A 21,933-nucleotide genomic window follows, 5' to 3' on the forward strand; every position below is an offset into this window, starting at 1 on the left:
TGATTGCTACACGCACACACGCATACCATACGCAGAGAAATGGAAAAGGTCATTTGAGGTAAATGTCAGACTACGATCGGCTAATAAAAGTTGCAATCCAACGCACGTACAATGTAGGACTGTGCCAACTTATGCCCGTCGCCAATCGAATTTCCACATAGAAAACCTGCAAGTTATGTCAATAATGGTACGTTAGGTGCAATACAGGTTGTTCTTGTAATGGGTAACATCATATCTTGTTCCAAGAAGAGAGCAGTTGAGTTACAGTTGCACATCCATAAGGAAAGCATGTGGTGTGTGTGTGTGTTGGAAAGGCATCGAATTGCACCACGTCTTCTTGTGTGTAACAATCAAAATGGATCACTAGGGTAGGTCCCCTATGACCAGTGATATGATAACTGTGTACGTTGCTATATTTGGAGGTATGGCCACAAGCTCTACGAAATGTTCATAGATCTAACATTTGCTAGAACTTGTTCTAGACTTCTCTCTATAAATCATCGATCATAGCTGACTAGTGATAGCATAGCAATTAGTAGACAGAAAGATCCGTCTGTCCGGAGGACTCTTTTATATTTTGCCATTAACGCTGTCCTCCGTAGACAGACGGAAGGTATCAGTACCCATTGCTGTATGGATGTTCTTAACCACTGTCTCTATGAAAAATTGGGTGAGGTACCTCGCCCTTCTCGATTGCGTCTAATTCACGGCCCTAGGTCGGCAAATTCAAGCTTGTATAGTGAAATCAACTTTTCAAGAATACACTACACTCACCAGATTAATGAATAATCCAACATTTTGGTAGAATTTTCAACGTAAAACACACATCAACCAGCCCGTCGCGTCGTCACGTTCAAACTGCAGAAACATACAGTATGAATCTATTAGCCAATCACATGCGAGGTAGTTTCTACATGTTTTTTTTTACTAAAACACGTACGTGTACCTCGCATGTGATTGGCTTACAGATTCAAAATGGCGACTTACAGCTAGCGAACGGCGATGTTGCGATATGGATAAAATGTCTGCATTATAACCGAGTTATTGTGAGTATTTCGATTGCACAATGTGAGAAATTTCCCCCAAATATTGCTGCATAATGTGTCATGTCATGTCAAACTTGTTTGAATGTAAAAAAGCTGTCTGAAATTTGGTTTATCGTAACGTTTGATCTGTGCGCGACTGCTCCACACAGGAGCCGGAATCATTGACTTCGGTCTGTATACGGAGGGGATCCGTGAAGCCAGACGCAGTCTCCGCGGAACATTCCCCGACGGACAGATGCAGACCGATCTTTTGGTCAAAGCAATTAGCAGCTTCTTCCATAGACCCACTTAAAGGGACGCAGTCCTCACGAAATTTTAAAAAATATGTTGTTGTTGGTACCTCCAATGAACTACTTTCATCAAAAACAAACTTTCAAGTCACCAAATAAGCTCGTACATTTCGGTTAAAAAAGTGTGACTCTGCAAATGAGCAAGTCTTGGCGGAGAGTCATACGTCATCGATGCACAACTCTTTCCAGTGGTGTTCTGCTCGTCATCCCTAGTTATTTATAAATACATGTTTACTATTTATTTTCATATTGATTGTATATATAGATAAGCTTGAAATATTTTGTTTGAAATAATAAAATCACATATTGTCACATTTTATGAAAAAATCAGATATGATCATTTTGAACACTTAAATTGGTTTTCTGAGGCACGGCTGTCAACTTGAGAGTAGGGCATCAATGACGTTGCACCTTTTGGCAGGCTCTTACACGATCGCTTGCAGGAATTATTGGTTAAAAATCGCGTACGGAGACAATTTTTGATGTCCACGCGTATAAATTGGTGAAAGGTTATATTTTTTACTCTTCTTAATGATCAGTACAGTGAAAATCTCAGGACTGCTTCCCTTTAATATAATTTACATATAGCATACCCTTCAGGGTCTGAAGATTTAACAAAGTGCAGAGTGCAATGGTGCGCGCACATCAGTCAAATCAATCAATCAAAATTTGTTTACAACTTTTTATATGTTGTAGGTTTCTAGTGTATCGTATAGTAGGTGTCCAACACATCGACACTGTACACATACATTGAAACCGACACCCCTCTGGCTCTATATACACAACTTGTATTGCGCATAAAGAACGAACTGTCACGCTCAAGACCACGTGCAGTGGTTTTGCATTCTTCAGTGGGGATTTGAAGATGTCCAAATATTACTGAAAAAAAACAATAAACAAGAATAACAGCAAAACAATGATATCGTAGATTATAAATGCACACTATTGGAAAAGCATTACACCCCATCTACGTGCATTTCACACGTATTGTCAATAGAGGGTAGGGGTGTTGGTTTCAAAATTACGGTGCAACTGAGTGCGTCAAAATAAGAGCCTACGTGTTAGAAGCAGGTGAAACCTTGGTCTTGGAGTGTGTACCGCAAATCACGTTTTTAGTGTGTGCTTTTGAATTCAGAGTATTTTCTTTACATGTGAGTAAAATTTCAGGCAAATTGTGAGATATTTTAAGTATCTATTGATAGAAAGGTATTAGGGTGTTGATGTGTTGGATACCCAACTATACCGGCAACCACTCGTATCTTCTTCAGAGAGTATGAAACTTTTTCTAATCAGCCAGGCCGGTGAGCTACAGAATACAGTACACACTCACTGTCTCTCTCTGTCACCATCATCAGCATAGGTCCTAACATTAGTGATTTTAATCTACTCTATCAAAAATGCATATATAAAATGAGATTAGCTCAGCGTAGCAGCTGAAGAATTTACACTTCAGTGGAAGTGCTACAGTTCCCAGCCGTCCAGCGCTAGATTAGATTTCTAATTCTGTAGACCCCAGACAGTACATAAGTATATTGCACATCCAGTCATAAAGCAAGCTGCCCATAATTTGACCATAACACCATCCAAAAATTTGTCTGCCGACTATGGGTAGTATGTGTATAGAAACCTACAATGCCATTGCTTGTGGTCTAATTTAGGCATGGGAGGTCATTTACATTAGCTACGGGTGAATTTACCTTAGAACATTTTTCTTTGAGATCTCTATTACCTTTTTTGAAGACAGAGATCAGAAACAGTACATACATTGACTATAGTAAAATTAAACATAAACTAATGTTGACTGCTTCTGTGAAATCAACTGAGAATAGCAAACACAGTAGCTGCCTGAGTTCAGGTTAGGAATGTGTAATTGTTGTAGGATGCATGTTCAAATGCTCTCATTTCTCCTTGGCACGATTCCAAGTCGGATCGATTGCATTAGGAAGATCTAGACTTTTGCAAAGATATTAAATAACAATTTAAAGCCAGTGTGTGTATATTGTAGATAGCTATTTGCCATTATTTTCCTTTCAAATTCAATACAACCCTGTGCACAGTCCAGTATATTGTGATGTATTAAACAACCCAGCCACAGATTGATCTATTATCACCCACAAATAGAATGACATGTTCAATGCAAAAATCCACAAGTATAACATTTTAAAGAAAATTTCATAGGCCTACTTCCAGTACACAATGGTTTATATCCTGAAGCTCACCAAAAGCAGATCAATGCAAAACCAAGCAAAGAGAGGAAACCTTCATCTAACAAATAATAAATGATTGGAATTCTCTGTCTGAGAATGTGGTCAGTGCTCCATTGGTGATCACATTCAAGACCAGACTTGACCGGGTATATGTAAGCCAATGATTCAGCCCCTCATACTACTTGTATTATACATGTAGAAGAAACTAACTGAGAACATAGAAAAGTGGCAGATAAATGACTAGCCAGTGAGGTGCAGAATTGTACATGTAGAGTAGTTCACAGAGTTGCTTCATTGATACTAGCTGACTATTGCTAGGCACCTCTGGTGATGTACTGTAAAAGCGGTTTCTTTCGCGGTGGTTTTATTTTTGCGCTTTGAGGTTGGACCGCGAATTTAACATCACGCGAAAATGTTTTGAACTCGCCGCTTGTTACAACGCTATTGCGCACATGCACACAAGAAGATTCCGCGCATTGAGTGTATTGATGGTCAACATACACACAGCGATACCGCGCAATGTAGGTACAAGCATGTCATAAAGTACTGGAGAGACGGAATGTCAGATAAGCCCGCCTTTAATTTAGATTTCTATGGAATAAATAAGAGAATAATTGGATTATACAATGTAGTTTGGGTTTTCATGTGCAAAATAAAGCAGTTTTTACCGACTGTGAATTCACAGATTTTGCCGACCGCGAATTTAAACACACGCGAAAAAGTCAGCATCGATGGAAACCGCGAAAGTATCTGTACGCGAAAGAAACCACTTTTACAGTACCCAAGGACCTGACATCATTAGGCTGTTTTCTAGTCCTGGTTTATGTCTGCTGGGCAACTTCAGTGGGTGTAAATACAGTACCCTGCCCTTTGTGAGAAGTGATTCCATTTCATTCATGTTATTGCTTCTTTTGTTGTGTGGTCTGTGACACTCTGAGAGTACATGGGGCCTCTTGATGTCCTGTCTGAGAGACGAGAGTGTTTTGCCTCTTTCTATACAAGATATTACCTACATAGGCTAGATAGAACACAATGTTTGAATAAACAGTACAGGTTGATTCACACTCAAACACATATTGGAGTAACAAACTTGGTTCAATCAAAAATGTCGATGTTACATTGCAATGGACCTTCTTCACGTAAAAGTGTTAGAAAGTTGTTGAAATGAAATTTAGTGCATTGCATGGTCACAAAACAATCCTTATCTGTGGGCTAGTGTACGGTTGACATAAAGAAAGGGGAAAAGCGTAAAAAGAAAGAAGATGGCTTCAACACTTTTTGCTAGAGCATTTTGGGCAAGCATTTTTTCTCATTCCAAAACACTTGGCTGACTTTGATTTTCACTTGCCTTGGCAATTGGGCTAGTGCTTATGTAGCACCTTGATTTACAGATTCCATACAGATTAATATTCCAAGGAAATGGTAGATTTGAAATATTCCACAAACATTGCCAAAATGAATCGTCACGCAGAGCCTATTTAGAGCCACATTTGTATGACTTACAGGCAGCCTCTGTTGTCTATGCTATCACACAGATAGTTGTATGGTTACAGCTTTTGAGTCTTATGTTTCACTACATTCATTAAAAAAAGAGCATTTGTCTTGCTCTGACCTCTTTGTTAGATGTTAATTTTCTCAAAGATTTCATTTGATTTGCAAGGTAGGAAAAAACAACAACTCAACATACAACGAATGGTTTTGATTTGGCATGTACATTGCCATGACACACTGCATCTCAAAGACTTTCTTGATTGTTGGGCAGTGTGATGCTCAAGGTCAAATATTTCTGTCTCTTTGTGTGATGGAATAAGCCAGCAGAATGGCGAAATCATGATTTTTCATCAAATTAGTAGTAGAAGAACCAACTTTGTTTTGCTGAATCTTTCACAAAAAAAAGAAAGATGTAATTCATCCCAGGCACAACAAGAGGAAGTGATATGTCCATATGTTTTGTTGACTGTGCACAAATGTTTTGCTTGTTACATCCCTCATGCTTCATTAGTAGGTGAAAGATCACAAGCTTCGAGTTTTGCATTTAAGTTTTCAAATATCAGTTTCATGTTAATTGAAGCACATTTCAGGCATTGTGGCAATGACATTTATGTACAGTACATCAAGGGTCAAACATATTTCCACTGTACGTGTGGAGAAGCTGCCATACATACCGCAGCATATCATATCATGTGGTGTATGGTGGTACATGTATTATCCGTGCAGTGTCACCAAAGGGTACTGGTTATTGGCCATTTCTGTCATATTGTATATTGACTATTCCCAACAGACAGACATTACCACAATTGCGTCTGCTGCGTGCACAAATGAGGCAAAGGTAGATTATTGTACTGAAGCTGCATTATTGACATTTGAGGAAACTAAATGGATAAAAAAAATGGTTTGTTGTGAGTAGTGTTCGAAATCATGGAACACACACTGCACATATGACATTAATATACATTGAAAGACGATGAAGGTTATCAATATTTTTCTTCCAATCGAAAGCTTATTTTTTCTTTCCATGCTTAGAATCCAACCAGTCGTGTTCCAGGTGCTGTCAGAAATGTGAGGCATTGAAGGTTTTTATGTCTAATTTCCAACAGATTTTATTTCCTCTCCCGAAAGGATGCCAGAGGTACATATGTATTTTTTAAGGGTTTTCTGTCTGTGCACCCCAGATCACAGAATTTTAAGAAATTGTACCTATCGGTAGATTTTCCTTTTCTGAGTAGATTTTAAACAAACGCCTACATTGTATACAATTTTTGTCAGAGGTCAAAGGTCACTGAACTTGGGTAAACATTATAGTGAGAATGACATTTCCGATGTAACTTCAGCTAGGAATGTGCAATTGTATAATATGGCAGTATTTTAGAAATATGTGATCAAATAGTAATCAACATTTTAACACTAACAGCAATGAAATGTGAAGGTCAGAGGTCAGTGTACTTTAGCACACCCCCCCCCCCCCTCCATTTCCATAGGAATTTCACATAGGAATGTCCAGTGGTAATGAACTTTAGCTGAAAGGGTAGAATGAATTGGGCATCATTTACTCTAAACATAATAATTGTGATAGGTCAAAGGTCAAGGGTCACTGTGCTTGGGTTACACTATTCTCTCGCCAAATTGCTTGTCTGCCCCTAACTTATAGATGTGTTCACTGACAATATTATTTAGATTGTATGAAGAATAATGGAAATTATGTTCGGTTGCCGGAAATGTTGGATTGAGATTACATTCAAAGGTCACTAAAATGTAGCAAAAAAAAGAAGAAAAAAAGTAAGTTTCTTGCCATTACATGTAATGTACAATGTAACTTCTCTAGGAAATCCAATATGACATTGGCCGGGGGGGGGGGGGGGGGGGGGGGGGGGGGGGGGGGGGGGGGGTTGGGCATCTGAATTGACTGTGTGCTGTAGTCAAATTGTTCTAGGTTAATTGTTCGGTTTATGTCATTTGTACAATTAGTTTGTACACAAATGAAATTGAGTTCAATTTCATACACTACATTTTGTATAAAAATTGTACATCTGTATTATGCTTGCTGAATTGCTCATGGAGGGAACTTAAGAATAGTAACACTTAAATTAGTTTTTGTCCACAACTTGGGTTGTAGACCTTCACTGATGCCATGTGAGAGGCAGCTATAATTAAAAGTGTATGCGTCCTCCCTAATTTCCATCAATGTCATCCCTTTAAACCATAACTTGGCATCCCTACAGTACTATATACATTAATAGCACAATGTTTGGGTCCAAGTTTGGTGATGAAAAGTGAGGAAGTTATCCAAACAATATGCCATTTGTGATTAATGCAGTATACTTAAATTGCAGGGGGTGGGGGGGATGGGGAGAAGTTTATTTGACACATGCAGAAATATTAAAGGAGTCATTGACAGCTAGATTAGACATGACATTGTATATTGAAATCTGATACAGTGGATGATAAAGATCCATTTAAAGTTCCAGCAAAATTCTCACTGCAGTGACTTTAATGATAGTTTTGTAATACAAAGGATGTTAAGTCTTCACCAAGCCCTTTTGTGCCATGAAATGATACAACAAAGCCCCACAAGCACATTTTGTACATAGAATGATCCTTGTGAAGAAACAATGCATATCAGAGAAAGAGGCTAGATCAAGTCGACGTACATGTGCGTGTAGCAACAGATGATTCCCCTCAGAAACTTAGCCCTGTCAGCGAGGTTACAGCAGTGAGCTAGCTGTCTTCATTAGGTCAGTACCAACCAAGAGGACAGGAAGCCTGCGGGAAGGTTAGGAGGCTGGAGCAGCTTTCGTGGTGTCCGCACAACTCCAGGAAAAAAAAAAACGATCACTTTTCGTCCTTTCAGGAATCGCTACTAATCAAAACTGACAGGTCACCTGACTGCCCCCTGTCTGTTTCTCACACCAAGTTCTTGCTGAAGTTTCAGGCAGCTTCTGTTTATACCGAGCATAACAACAGAAGCTGTCGACTCCACAGGTAAATCAGCGGCCGCTATTTAAATAAGGAAAATGTATGAGCTTAATCAAAATAGGAAATGAAATTTGAAGATATTTTAGTACCATCACCGATGAAGTATTCTGCTGGCGAGGTAATTGCCAGGAAACTATTCATTTCTTGTGGTCAGCCCATGTAATCATGAATATTTAGAATGAACAGCCCTGACTGATCCTCAAAATAAACGGAGCCCTGCATGCCGGCATTCCTCCTCATGGCGGACAAAGCATTCTCGCAATCAGACGTCACTGCCAAGGATAGAGAACATTCACCTTTTCAAACAAGGGCTCCATTCATAAAGCGTCTTTGTTTTCTCACCCCCAAAAGCCCAGTTCTACAGCATGTGTATGCGGAGATTTCAAGCCATGCACGTCGCTAACAATAGGAAGAAAGGTTATGCACTTTGATAACAGTTCGGCACCCTGTGGACCATTGAACATTTCATCCTGTAGGCCTACATGAAGTAGTTGTCAACAGCACATGTACGTGTATGTGAACACAGCTCTCTGGTCGCTGGTACCCATCCACAGCTTTCCCGAAAAACTCTGGTGACGCATGATACACATACGATATATATACATGAGGACCAGACTCTCTGAGCAGTTAGGCAATATTGACATGGTTTGTAATGTGTGTTAGCAAAGCATCTTGCGATAGGGCTTGCAGGAAATTTCTGACTTCATGTTTCTAGCCTTGTACAGAAGGGTAGAATGATTATATTGTGAGATTTTTATCATTTATCAACCAATTAAACAGCTTTTACTGCATGTTTTTCCTTTTTGAAAAAAGAAAGAGTCATACCCCAAATAAATGATACACTTTCAAGAAGATGAATATCATTTTGTGGTCCTTTAAACCAGATTGTTAGCCAGGACTTACACTGACTCAAAATACTATTTGGGTTCAGTGCACTACTAGTATGTTATTGCTCTCTAATATTGTGTAAAGATATAGGCCTAAATTGGGAGAATTTCACTGACATAATGTCTAGACTCGGATAGCAGCAGTGAATTGTTACTCATGTGATGGAAGTGGTTAAAAAGCATGCTTAGGGTGGCCAAATTGGCTGGTACTTCTGTCAATCCTTTCCCTGACTTGAATGTCAGAATTCCAGAATCGATACACTGGGATCAAAAGTTGTATGACATCAAATCAAGCAATGTAGTCAGGTGAAGTGGCATAACATTTTTCCCTCAATAGACTTCTTTTAAAAGTGGGTGGAAGAACAGTGAATTGCCATCATGATTCGACGGTGAAGATATGACAGGGTCGAATTGAATAGCAAGGATATGGGGGGGGGGAGAGATTAGCTGAAAATGAGAAATTAGAACAAAACAAAGCAAAGCAAAACAAAAAAGTTACCCCCCCCCCCCCCCCCCCCCCCCCGTGGCAGACCATCCTTGTATGGTTAATGTTGTGAAGAAGATTTTAAAGGCATGATTAACCATTTGCAGAGGAAAAAAAAACCTAGCATATTAAAGTACATTGAAATAGTTCTAAAATGTGTGTTAGGATAGAAACAACCTCTGTAAAAATTTGAATCCGTATTATTGACGTTAAGTATCGTTAAATACACAAAATGTGAACAATAGTTATAATAAATTATTTCCCAGACTAAACCGTCTACAGTTATGGTTTAATGAGAAAAATACTAATATCTCCATATATTTTAGGCTTTATTGCAAATTTTTATATGGCAAGATGTTTTGTGATACAACAGACCTGCATATACAGTACGCGCAATAAGAAACGCCTCCGTCAATTTCGTTTTCCAACGAAAGTTCGTTATCGATCCAGTAGCAACGAAATCTGGACGAAATTTGGACGAACTTTCGTTATCGATCCAGTAGCAACGATTCTGACGCTTTGTGGACGCTTTGTGGACGCATTTCACGCACGACCGCCCGCTCAATTCCGTTCGGCAAATGCGTTGCTCGTTCGGAAAATGCGTGTTCGGAGCTCGGCAGTTTCGTCCAAATTTCGTTAGAAGCGTCCGTGATCCAAGGCGCACATGGAATACACGTGTGTGTAGTGGCCACATCCACTAGCCAGCCGGCAAGAATCACACTGCAAGACTCAGCAAGTAGCACAGCGGTCGGAATGAGAACTGTAGACAGGCGTGGAATTCACCTGATACACATGATAATATTAAAATGGTAACATGTATACATATATCGATGCCGTTTTCATTGAAGCAATTTGTAAAAGTTTTAGTTTCCCTTACCCTAGCTGTAAGTACGGTACCGTTATCACTGCATTTAGTAAGTCACCTGATACATCACATTTCATGCTGCTGGCTGCATGTACGTATTAACCAGGGAAAGTGCACGTGGTGGGAAAGGCGAGTGCGCCGTGTGTGCGTCGCCATTGCTATGGCATGGCTCGCTCGCCTGAACCACGTTCTGTGGGCTGAACCAGGCAGGTGAGACTGGCTGAACGAAACAGAGATATGTACGATGTACTAGTACGAGTAGTTCACGTGGTGGTTTTTTTTTTTTTTTTTTTTTTTTTTTTTACAAGCAGAAAATAAACAACTGTTGATCATGAAATAGACTAAATTACCAATCAGAGATCATTCGGGTTCATAGTATTTAAGAGAAATCACGCAATTTTGGCGAGCGGGAACCCACAGGAACCTTATCGTAGAATGCCGACCAAAAGAAAATGGTTTCACTAAAATTGCGTGTACGTAAAATCCATTTGAGTATTAGAAAGAAAATTAACCCCCAAAAGAGGAAAAGAGAAATTAGAAGGATTTGTTCGCCGTTATTTGGTCATTAAATATATTTTCTTTCTTCAGCAATTGCGCGTTACATTGCCCGTTTTTTTATTGAATCAGAAAAGCAAAAAAAAATATTTAAAACAAGACAATAAGTTTAATTCTTAGTTTCATATCGTTTATTTCTTTATTGGACAGAGAGATAATTCAGACGGTACGTGGAATTTTCAAAGCGACTAATTCTGACTGATTCTTAGTTTGACTAAGCTCTTTCTTTCTTTCTTTCTTTTTTTTTTTGGGGGGGGGGTGAGGGTCATGTTCGTTGTACCCATGCACCCATATAAAGGTTCGTTAGTACGAAAATGAAACGTTCAGATACACGCGACTTCCCTACACGAAATACTAGTATAGATGTTCGTAAATGTGATAGTCAAATTATATTATGATTCATAATCCGAAAATGCACGAATGTTTGTGATTGGGTAAGTGCGTTATTGTCGGATAAGCAAACCTTCGTAGTACTGTATATTTCGAGCCTTTTGTATTCACGGATAAACGAACTTTTGGAATAATGAATTCTATATTAGAGCAAGACAATAAGTTTAATTCTTATATACTTGTAGTATGACATCGTTTATTTCCTAGTTGTGAAGCGGGAAGCGAGAGATAATTCTGAAAAGAAGTATAATATACAGACGGAACGTGAAATATTCAAAGCAGCTAAATGAGATTAAATCTTAAGTTGTTTATTTGTTTGTTGTTATGCTCGAGTGTTGGTGTAATACTTTTTTTTTTTTTTAGGGGGGAGGCATTTTTGTAGTACCCACGTAAAGTTCGCTGATGCGAAACTGATAAAATTTTCCGTAACACGCAAATTCCCTACACCTTGCAGACGTTCGTACCTAGTGTGAAAATAAAATCTATTATTATTATTTTTTTTTTGTGTCATTGTTCGATTAGCAAACCTTCGGAGTGCCAATCCTTTCGTTTTCGGATAAACGAACTTCCTTTACTCACAACACCACTTTCAGAGTAACAAACTAGTCATTATTTTATTCGGGCATTGGGAATAGTTCAGGAAAGAAATATAGAAGGGAGGAAAATCATTAAGGCAAGAATTACGTTGGATTCTTATAGTTTGAAATAATTTATTCATTCCTTGGTGTTCATTATTCCTAAAAAGAAAACGGGTGCGCTATTCCGATGGTTACGGCTTTATTTCGAATCCGAAACACGCATATTCCTTGTGCCTATCCATGTTTGTTGATTCGAAAATGTAATCATGCTGCGGGTAATTGCTATAGGGCCATATATTGTTTTATTTCTGTCTTTTGTTATATTATTATTATTATTATTATTATTATTATTATTATCATTATTATTGTCTTTCACTATTATTAACCAATAATTTGATTAACGAGCATTTTGTGGGCTGTTTTTGTTTTTTTTTTTTGGGGGGGGGCATTGTCCGATTAGCAAACTTTCGGAGTGTCAATCCTTTCGTTTTCGGATGAACGAACTTCCTTACCTCAGAAGAAGAAATCAGAGTAACAAACTAGTCATTATTTTATTCGGGCATTGGGAATACTAGTAGTTCAGGAAAGAATATAGGAGGGAGGAATCCCAAACACGCATATTCCGTGTGCCTATCTGTTTGTTGATATGCTGCGGCTAAGGGCCTATAATATTGGAGGTCGTTTCTCATACCTCTCGTTTGGTATACGATTTCTTTCGTTTCATATCACTTCATTTGTTCCCTTTATATTCTGAAATATTTAAAGGTAATTCTTTCAATTGCCTCGCACTGTGTAAGAATATGCATTTCAGTAACGGCGATTTCCCGCTTTGCTGCAGTATTTCGAAGGGTGTTTGATCCCAGCCGCTTCGGTGTGCTCTGTGGTAATGTTTATGTAGTTGTCGGGGAGGTTGTTGATACTTTGTTTGTTGTCATTTATTTTCGTACAGGCAGGGGCGGATCCAGGAATTCTGTAATATTTCTGGTGCCACTTCCGGGTTTCACGTCTTTCTTTTTTTTTTTTTCTTTTCTTTTAACGATAAATAAAGGGGGCGTGCGCCTCATGCGCCCCCTCTGGATCTGCCACTGCTACGTGTTTATCTCGAGTGATGGTGATCGTGTTTCTAAATGTTTATAAGAAAAGGACAAAATTATCGGAGTGATGCCTGATGATGGTGATGATAATCAACGATGCTGATGTAAAAGACGGCTTGCTGTGGATGCTGAGCGTACGTGCCCTTCGTTTATTTAAATGAGTTTTCCCTCTTTTACTCTTCTTTCCCCTCCCAAGAATGATAAAAAAGAAAATACCTACACCTCACAACAAAAGGAACCACGTGTGAACAACCATCATCAAGTTCAACCTAAATGTTCATTATTAGCAAAGAATAAGGGGGAAACACAAGTGACGGAAAATAATAGAAGCGACGAGATTGTCTTCTTGTGTAATGCGGTCTCTTGGGATTGGAAAAACCCCACCCTCTCCCTTTGTGGAAATTTCCACAAAACCAGGTGCGTGCCAGACCCCAGGTGCCAGTCGAAAGAATGCGCGCACTGGTCTAATATCGATCGAAGAACTCGCTGGTGAGTTGAGTTAAAGGAATCATTGCAAAGATGTTCTGATTCTTTCGCCTTTCTTTAGGCGCATACATCGAACCGTCGATTATTGTGTACTTGAGCTAAGTACAATGCATTTATATGTTCCCGAACTGTTAAAAGGAATTGATTAATCACTCAAAAATGCAATCACAGAAATATATGAAATGTCTCATATGCCTAGACAAATTCACTGCGATGTCCTATGTGATGCAGCCACCACCCGATTAAACAGCAAAATTATGACAATTAATTTCACGCTCATCAAAACTGCCTATTACTTTTCATTATATGAATTTTAGTTATCAACACTCGTTCGTGGATTTGTTTGTTTGCATGTTTTGTGTGTATTATTCCTCGATCCTGAAAGACGTAATAATCATTCGCATCGAACGTAAACTGTTTACCGTAACTAAGCCTATGGCGCATTCTATCCATTAAACTTGCAGTAGCACATGGTGCATTCCTTTGAACCACGTGTTTCCCATATCGGCACATCCAAACACATTAGCGATCATCGTTATGGCGAACTTTCCGATTACAGTCAGGGGAGAAGAAATCGTAATACTGTACATGTACTTACGAAAGTGATTATGCTTAAGATCAAATAAAATGAAGAAGCTTGAAAACAACTTGGCAACACTCAATCAAGTTTTGCATTCTCTCACACAAATGCTCTCTTGAGAAAATGAAAGCATTCCCCCTCCCATGCTAGATAATGAAGTTTCCATTACTACAGCCCAGCAAGTTTTGGGAGTGTACAGGAATGTTTTTAGGATAGAGTCAAAAGGGACCTAAGCTTTCGATCATAGCAGAATCTTCGTCAGAAGCAAAATGGCAAATAGGCAGAAAAAGCAACCACATACATGTAAAGCGACTTCACACAACAAGAACAGTCAGGAACAGGCAAGGGACACGAAACAAAGAAAACAAAAGGAGAGGGTAGGATGTCATGGGCAAGGAGCCCAACAGGTATAGGGAGGGGGATTAGAGCAGGAGGATGGACAGACAAAAGGCAGGGGAAGGTTAGTAATAGTCGTGAGGGCCAGGGGGCAACCATTGAAGGAAAAGGATGAATGTGGAGGCAACATCAAACAAGATAAGGAACAACAGAGAGATAAAGAAAGGTAAAGAGTGAAATAGCAACAGCAAAAAAAAAAGGGGGGGGGTGAGCAAACAGCAAGCCCTAGAAAGGATCTGCACAAGTACCAAGAGGAGGCAACGAAATGAAAGTGAGAGTCAATCAACAAATGCAATTAACCATATCAAAGTATGGTAATAATGATACAGCAATAATGATGATATTGACAAAACAAACTAGAATAATAATCATTAAAGCACATAAAAAAAGGGGGACACAAAGTCCATGGGAGAGAAAACGTATACAGTGTACTTGCAAAGCAAGTATCAATAGGCAAATTAAATACGTTTCAAAGAGCTGGTTCATATGAAATCACCTTTGATTTATGATTTTACAAACAAGAATTTTCATCGCTTTCCTATTTCTTTTATTACTTTAGTAATGTCATGATATTTCATGATGGTATGTGTTCTGTCTTTACATGGCAAGATAGGGTTTTTCTTTTCCATCCAGGGTCAAAGAAGAAAGTGATAGAAAGATAATTGAAAGGATAGAATGAAACACCTACTCAGCAGGCTCTTGATATAAAAGCAATTCATCAGAAATGCAGTACAGTTCTAAATAATTTATCAGTGGAAAAATGAGCAAAGAAAATGGGATTTCGAGTTAAAAAGGAGTAGGAACATCGCAATTGACAGACTTGGGCTTGATGTGCAAACATATTGTCTAACTTCTGGTTGAGTTTCTTCAGAGACATAAATTTTGGTAGCAGTAAACCAGAGTGAAAAAGGCAAAAGGATACAATTAAATGAAAAAATAAAATGCAGGTCTCTAGACCACTCCAGTGCACGATCGAGCGAGCCAACACTAAAACCGCCCCCAGGGCCAGGCCATATCGTCAGTGTCACTCTCGTCTTACAGGCCTACATTGTACATGTGTAGGCTACTCGTTTCGTACTCGTCATCGCCAACGTCATGATGGTCGGTCACACGAAATAAATTGCATCATCAAAAGAGCTCGTATATCAACACCACTAGATAGTAGAATCATTATTATTATCACTATCATTCCAGTCAATCTCATCCACCGCGAAACCCTCAAAATCCCTCTCAAAACAAACCTGTAAACGATTCAGACATCGCAGACCTAGCTACACATCTGGCACACAAAAATGAAATGGAGGTGGAAAACTACGATGAATACACAAAAACTATCGACGATGGCATTTTACCGTAGCAGAAAATACACAGAGTATCTTGCACCGGAAAAAAAAAATGGATGTGGAAAACTACGATGAGGAAAACTAGGTGAAAACCCGATGCGTGAAGACGAACGATGAAGACACTTTACGGTAAAAATACTTACACGGAAACAAACGAGTGGGTACGATGTCCTCGCACACACGAAGATAATCGACAAATCGTTCAATCGAAAAACTCAACAAACACTCGAACAAAAACTCACCCCAAATTGTTGCAAACAAGGTAATCACTTAATAAAAATGAGAAAACTAAACTCTCAGGAGTATGATTGTACTCTGAAAAGAAAGGGATACAATGATACGAAAGCAAAAGAGAGAAAATGAGAGAAATGGACGGGAAACCTAGACAACTTCGACGAAGGGAGAGCTAGCGATTCGCGATTCGAGCTAACTTTGTGTACAGTGTAGCTGTGTGTGTGATGTGTACAGAGGGTTGAAAGCGTTGAAAGGGTTGAAAGCGTCGAAAGCGTTGAAAGCGTCCACAGCTTCGGAAAAGCGTTCGGGGATTTCGTTGAATTCGTTGAATTCGTCCAAAATCCGTCCATGAAGTCTGGACGCAAAAAGCGTTGAAAACGTCCCCGACGAAATCAACAACGAAAAAAGCGTTGGGACGAAATTTGGACGCACTTTCGTCGGGCGTTTTCTATTGCGCGTACTGTATGCATCAAATGTGATATCTCAAAGATTTTTTTGTAATCACTGCTCCCAAAGGTAAACAGGACCTTTAATTCAAACGAGGACCCCCCCCCCCCCCAGGGTCAGCCAGTCTGTGGATTGCACTTTGTAATTCCTTGTCCCTCCGTCCATGTCCAGTGGCTGTGATTGACAGGCTAGCTGCCCATCTCTCAGGCCAACTGGTATAGATTGTGGAGCCCCCTGTTGTCTGTTGCTTGTTCGTTTGTTTGCTAATGTTTTTACTGAATGTGCTCTCTGCACCACTGGACCAGGGAGGTGTGGTTGGAAAGAGTAAAGCCACTAGCTGAAAGCAGAAGCCATTGATATTTGCTTGTTGCACAGTACATGTCGGTACAAATGTAGGCAAGCAGTCATTTTTGCCATGCCATGCTCACAGTGTTACCTTTTTTCTTCTCTAGAACTCATCAGTTCAGCCCAGGGGTACGGTACGACAATGTACATCTTTTACTTCAAACCCACTTGCACCACTTGTATGTGCCTGCCTTGGTCAATGAAAACTTCGCCATTACCTTTAAAAATGACTGAAACAGTTGAATCAGAGTACCTTGCATAGAATTTGATATCTTGTAAAATTACCAGGTGTTATTACTTTCGTAAGAGTTCAGTTGAGTTTGAAACTCACAGAAATGTCCACATTCCAAAATATTTTGTGTTTGTTTATAGTAGGGCCTACATCTACTCTGATCGATGACTCTGGCTAAATGTGTTGGTCTTTTTTTATCTGGACAAAGTACTGTATATCAGTTTCCTGTAATTAGATAGCAGAGTAGCAGTGATTTTTTTTTTATTTGGATCTCTTTGCTCATATTGCCAGCTCGAAGTCTAGGTTTTCCTTCTGGGCAAGGAAATGCAGGCAAATTAATGTGTGCTGCATGTTTGGTAGTGTACATTAGGTTTGCCAGACTGCCTGTTATTCTGAGCCGCAACTTTTGGACACTGAATTACATAAATTTGTAATTGTGTGGAACAAAGTATTAGCCTTCCTACACTGTACCTGCTTCCTACAGTATACAATGTACATGAGATTGCAGATCCGTCTGACAATAGCTGTGAATTTTTTTTTTCTCAATGACATTTGTAAACTGATAATTGGAACCTGGTATCTTGCAGTGGCTGGATTCAGAACTCTTCATGTGTAGCACTGATCTCTTGAGTGATTATGGGGAGTTGGTGGTTTTTGTGTGTATGGCAGTACCAGTGAAAATATCAGGTGGAGATACCATTTCAGTAGCATGTTGATACCCTTGGGCATCTGCTTTGACACCAAATATCAAAAAGTAAACAGCAGACTCGTTCTTATGTGATTTTTGGCAACCCTCATGCCTCTGTCATACTGGTTGCGTGTTGGGCAGTGCATACTCCTCAAGGACAAAATGCTCCTAGTCCTACAATGTATGTACCTGGTTGCTCATCTGTCTGGCTGATTGTAAGTACAGTAGGACCTCGATTATCTGACCATCGATCATCCGGATTCTCTCTTATCCGGCCAAATCGATTATCCGGAGGCCCGCCGGTCCCAACATGGCTGGATAATCGAGGTCATACCGGATCTTGCTTCCCAGTGACCAGTCATGACTTCCTATTTTCCTCCCATTTCTGGCAATGCTGTGTTCTTTCATCCGAGCATCTTTCTTTTGCCACCAGTTCTTCTGTCAAGCAAAGTTTGCAACAATAGTATTTGGCTACCCTCAAATTGCAACTTGAAGTTAATCGTAAAATGGTACTTGTGATTACGAAGACTGCAGTTTGAGAAACCGACAGACATCGTGCCCTTGACATACAAACACATACAGTGTAGATCATTTTACTTTAAGATCGTTGGTTGCAGTTATGTTTTTTACTTTTATTTATAGTCGACGAGGCATTGGCAAATTTCCAAAAGTTAATTTAGAATTAACAGAAGATATAACATTACAGAGACTGAATCAGTTGCTGTGTCCGGCTGCAGCTTGATTGTGTAACGGATATAATACCAGCCAGGTAAGCAGGAATCGTTGGTTCATATCCAACCCAAGTATTAATACCCATGATTTTTTTTTTTTATGGCTACTATGAAAGATATTGAATAATCGGTGCTTGTTTACATTGATGAAGGGCAGTTTTTCAATCAGTTGCTATAAAAAAAATCACAAATTGTTGTTGTAAAGCAAAATAAGCATCTGTTCTTTTTTCCCCCCAAATGAACTTGTAGTGAGGCTAACTTGACCTGTCCGTGCCCCATTGCTTATTGCGCTTGCATCCCCCGACCTCTCAGAGGGACGAGCAGACATGAACTTTCCTGAAGCTCGTCTCTCAAACATCAATCCCTCCTCCTCCCCCCTCTCTCTCCTTTCCCCCTCCCAGACTCGGTTTCAAAAGCACTGTCATGAGCTACAATGACAGGAAGTTCGGCGAGTTTGCGTTGCTGTCTCCCTGGCTGTTTTCACATGTACCATGAGTGCATAATTTGAATCACGATTCTAATGATGCATCACTAGAATCATGTTTCCAATTTTTTTTTTTTTTTTCCATTTTGGCAGTGTGTATGCAAACTGTAATCGTGGAGGGTGGTTGGAATCAATGTTCAAATTGTAATTCGAGTGATGGTCCGGAGGTGTTGTCCAATCACGATCCTCCAGAATTATGGAATGAAACAGCTTTGTGTGTACAGATTGACCTCCAAATCATGTTCTAGGGCAGAGGTTATAATGACCTTTCAACCCCTTCTGCAGAAAAAAAAAAAAAACGCGCTCCTAAAATGCTTACACTTCTGTCAAGGGGCACGCTATTTGCTACTCAAGAGTGATTGATTGGAACTCAGAAAGAGGCCACACCTCCCCCTCCTCACTCTGAAATTGAAAACCGCAGAATCCCCGCAAACCCTTCCTCATTCGTGCCTGCAGAGGACTGTTTGAGTCGTAAGTGTAATTCAGCATGGCAATCGCGTTTCTTGGCCCGTGTGAACACAGCCTCTCACTCTTCTGCGAGGAAACTTGACTCACAAATCAGACGGGGATATCTGTGGCAGGGAGGAAGGGGGAGGAGGAAAATGACATTGCAGATCAAGATGTCCGTACCGGGAATGCTGAACTTTCGCTGTCTGTCCCTTCAACTTTTGACCAAAGCTCACTCAAAAAACAGAAGGAAAAAAAAAAAAAAACTGAACGATCAAAATCGAAATCGAAAAGGATTCTAAAAGTTGAACCATCTGCAGTGCACAATCTTTCCTACCTTCCTTCAGACTTTCATGCTAGAAGAGAACAGAAAAGAGATTTATCTAATTGGGTAATAATTTCACATCTTCTTTTTCACTGAATTTTGCTCTTGTTCTAATGTTAAATGTTGATGGTATGTGAATGTTTTGACCGGCGTCTCTCCAATAAGAGAGGATACCAAGTAGAGAACCGAGTGTTTGGTGAAAAACAACAGAAATATAATGTGAAAGCTCAATTGTAATCAAAAGCAGACACAAAATGGAAACTGCAGATCACAATATGATAACAATATTTTTTTTTTCAGTGCATTGAGACCTAAGTTACAAATGTAGTTGAAGAATGTGACCAATTGGCTCCATTGCATAAACTCCTTCTTTTTGTTGATTTTAAAAATAGACTTAGATATGACCCCTTCCAATCTAGCTGGTATTGTACTTTTGCCTGGCAAAGTAACGCTAATCGGGATTACAGGAAGCATGAGTCATAAAAGTAACTTGAAGAGGCCAGACCTATTGTGAGTAAAGTACAGGGAGGCAGCAAGTCTGCTTTTCATTACACCTGATTCGTTCTCCGGAATGACTGGGTATTTCTTCTGACTGACTTTTTGAAAGTAATTCCTTTACTAACTTCAGTCCTGCGTGACTGACATTAGTTACGTTCACACGCTGTTTCTAAACTTTCAGTTTAGGTTGAAAACTTTACTCTTGATGATTAGCTTGTAGTGTAGCGCCACGTGGATGCACTCAAAAGTTAGCTATCTTAAAGTTCAGCCGATGATTAGAACCACAAGACATCTTGGGGTTTACGCTATGAGGATTTATCCATGGGGGGGGGGGAGGGGGATCCTATTGATAGTTTTGCTCTGCGTGGGGGGGGGGTCCTATTGATAGTTTTGCTCTGCATGGACACAATAATCATTGAGCTTGTGAGTTAGCGTGAACCACGCTAACTGAATTCACTCCTAAGTTGTACATACTGTACATATCTTAAAGTTTAGGTGCACGTGTGAACCCGTGATGGGAATTCAGGAGTAGAGCTAATCATCGACAGTTCAGTTTTCGACCTAAACTTCAAGTTCGGCAACTGCATGTGAACATACCTTGTACATTTTATTATTCCTTTGTGATCAGTAGATACTTTTTTGTGATCAATAGATACTTTTTTGTGATCAGTAAATCAATAGACTTTTTTTTTTGGTGTGATCATTAGATACTCATTTTCTCCCCCCCCCCCATAAACTGCCAACATATAAGCAAATAAGAGCCTGTGGTTTGTAGTAGCGATAATAGAAATGACCATTGAATTGATTAGCCTTGGTGCCAATCTACAATGCATTTGACTGTTAGCCTACTAGCATGATATTGAAGCTCACAGTGATCTTGTTATGACGGACGATGATGATAAAAAAGTAGAACTTACCACTCAGTTTGGGATGAGTAATGTTTGATAACGTACCAAAAGGTGCAATATCCAAGCATTCATCAAACTCTGACCTCCATAATTTTTCAATAAAGGTTATTCCCCTTTTGCATCCTAGTACCATACTCTGATGACCCTGGTAGTCTAATGCCAAATATGGGCAACTTGCACCAACCTGCGTACATAATGAGGAAGTTGATGCCACTGAAATTTAGCCTTGCCAAGAATGATCATCGCTACTACATGTGAAACAAGTTTAAAAAAACCAATAAACTTGGCCCAAATGCAAATGGACTTCGTGTTGCAAGAGTATGGCTGCTTGGCTTTCAGTCATGCCTGAGTGATTTGGGTCAACTTGCAGATTCGTAACCGCTGGTATCTTGGCAGCGTGTGAGTACTTCAGTAGCATGTCTGGATGATACATGAGTAGTCTGCAACTGTTTTGAGCATGGAACAAATTTTTCTGCGTATTCATTTTGTATACTGTCAAACATTCATTTGGGACTAAAAGTAACAGCATACATCATTGCAAGAATAGTTTAATGTAGGCCTATACCATCACGGATTAGGAAACAAATATTTCTTCTGTGGTGTGCCCTCGCCAATATTTATCGTGTGTGTTTGTGTGTGTGTGTGTATGTTTGATCTGTTAAGTGAATTGTCAGAATGGTCCCCAAGTAATGCTATTATATTTCCACATATGTAACAATACCTCTATGGCCAAATCCAAACAAAAAGAACTGCCCCTTGCATTTCAGATTTGAGGATTACCATTAGAACTGTACAGCAAAAACATGAGAAATTGTAATGACTGCATTTCACGCACAGAGTTCAAGTACGTGTGTACTTTGATCATCCAGTTAAGGTCTCACAGAAATTGTTGAAGGTTGAGATGTGTAGGACCCTGTCAT

General features: G+C 39.6%; 1 protein-coding gene across 3 annotated transcripts in view; it reads left to right on the top strand.

Moving 5' to 3' along the window:
* Positions 1 to 21,933, top strand: part of LOC139721898 (retinoic acid receptor RXR-alpha-B-like) — a 116,497-nt gene that overhangs the window by 256 nt on the left and 94,308 nt on the right. The gene's annotated exons all lie outside the window — the stretch shown is intronic.

This window comes from Diadema antillarum, unplaced genomic scaffold (genome assembly GCF_040938485.1).
Source record: "Diadema antillarum isolate AM-2024a unplaced genomic scaffold, OU_Dant_1.0 scf00000151, whole genome shotgun sequence".
NCBI lineage: Eukaryota > Metazoa > Echinodermata > Echinoidea > Diadematoida > Diadematidae > Diadema > Diadema antillarum.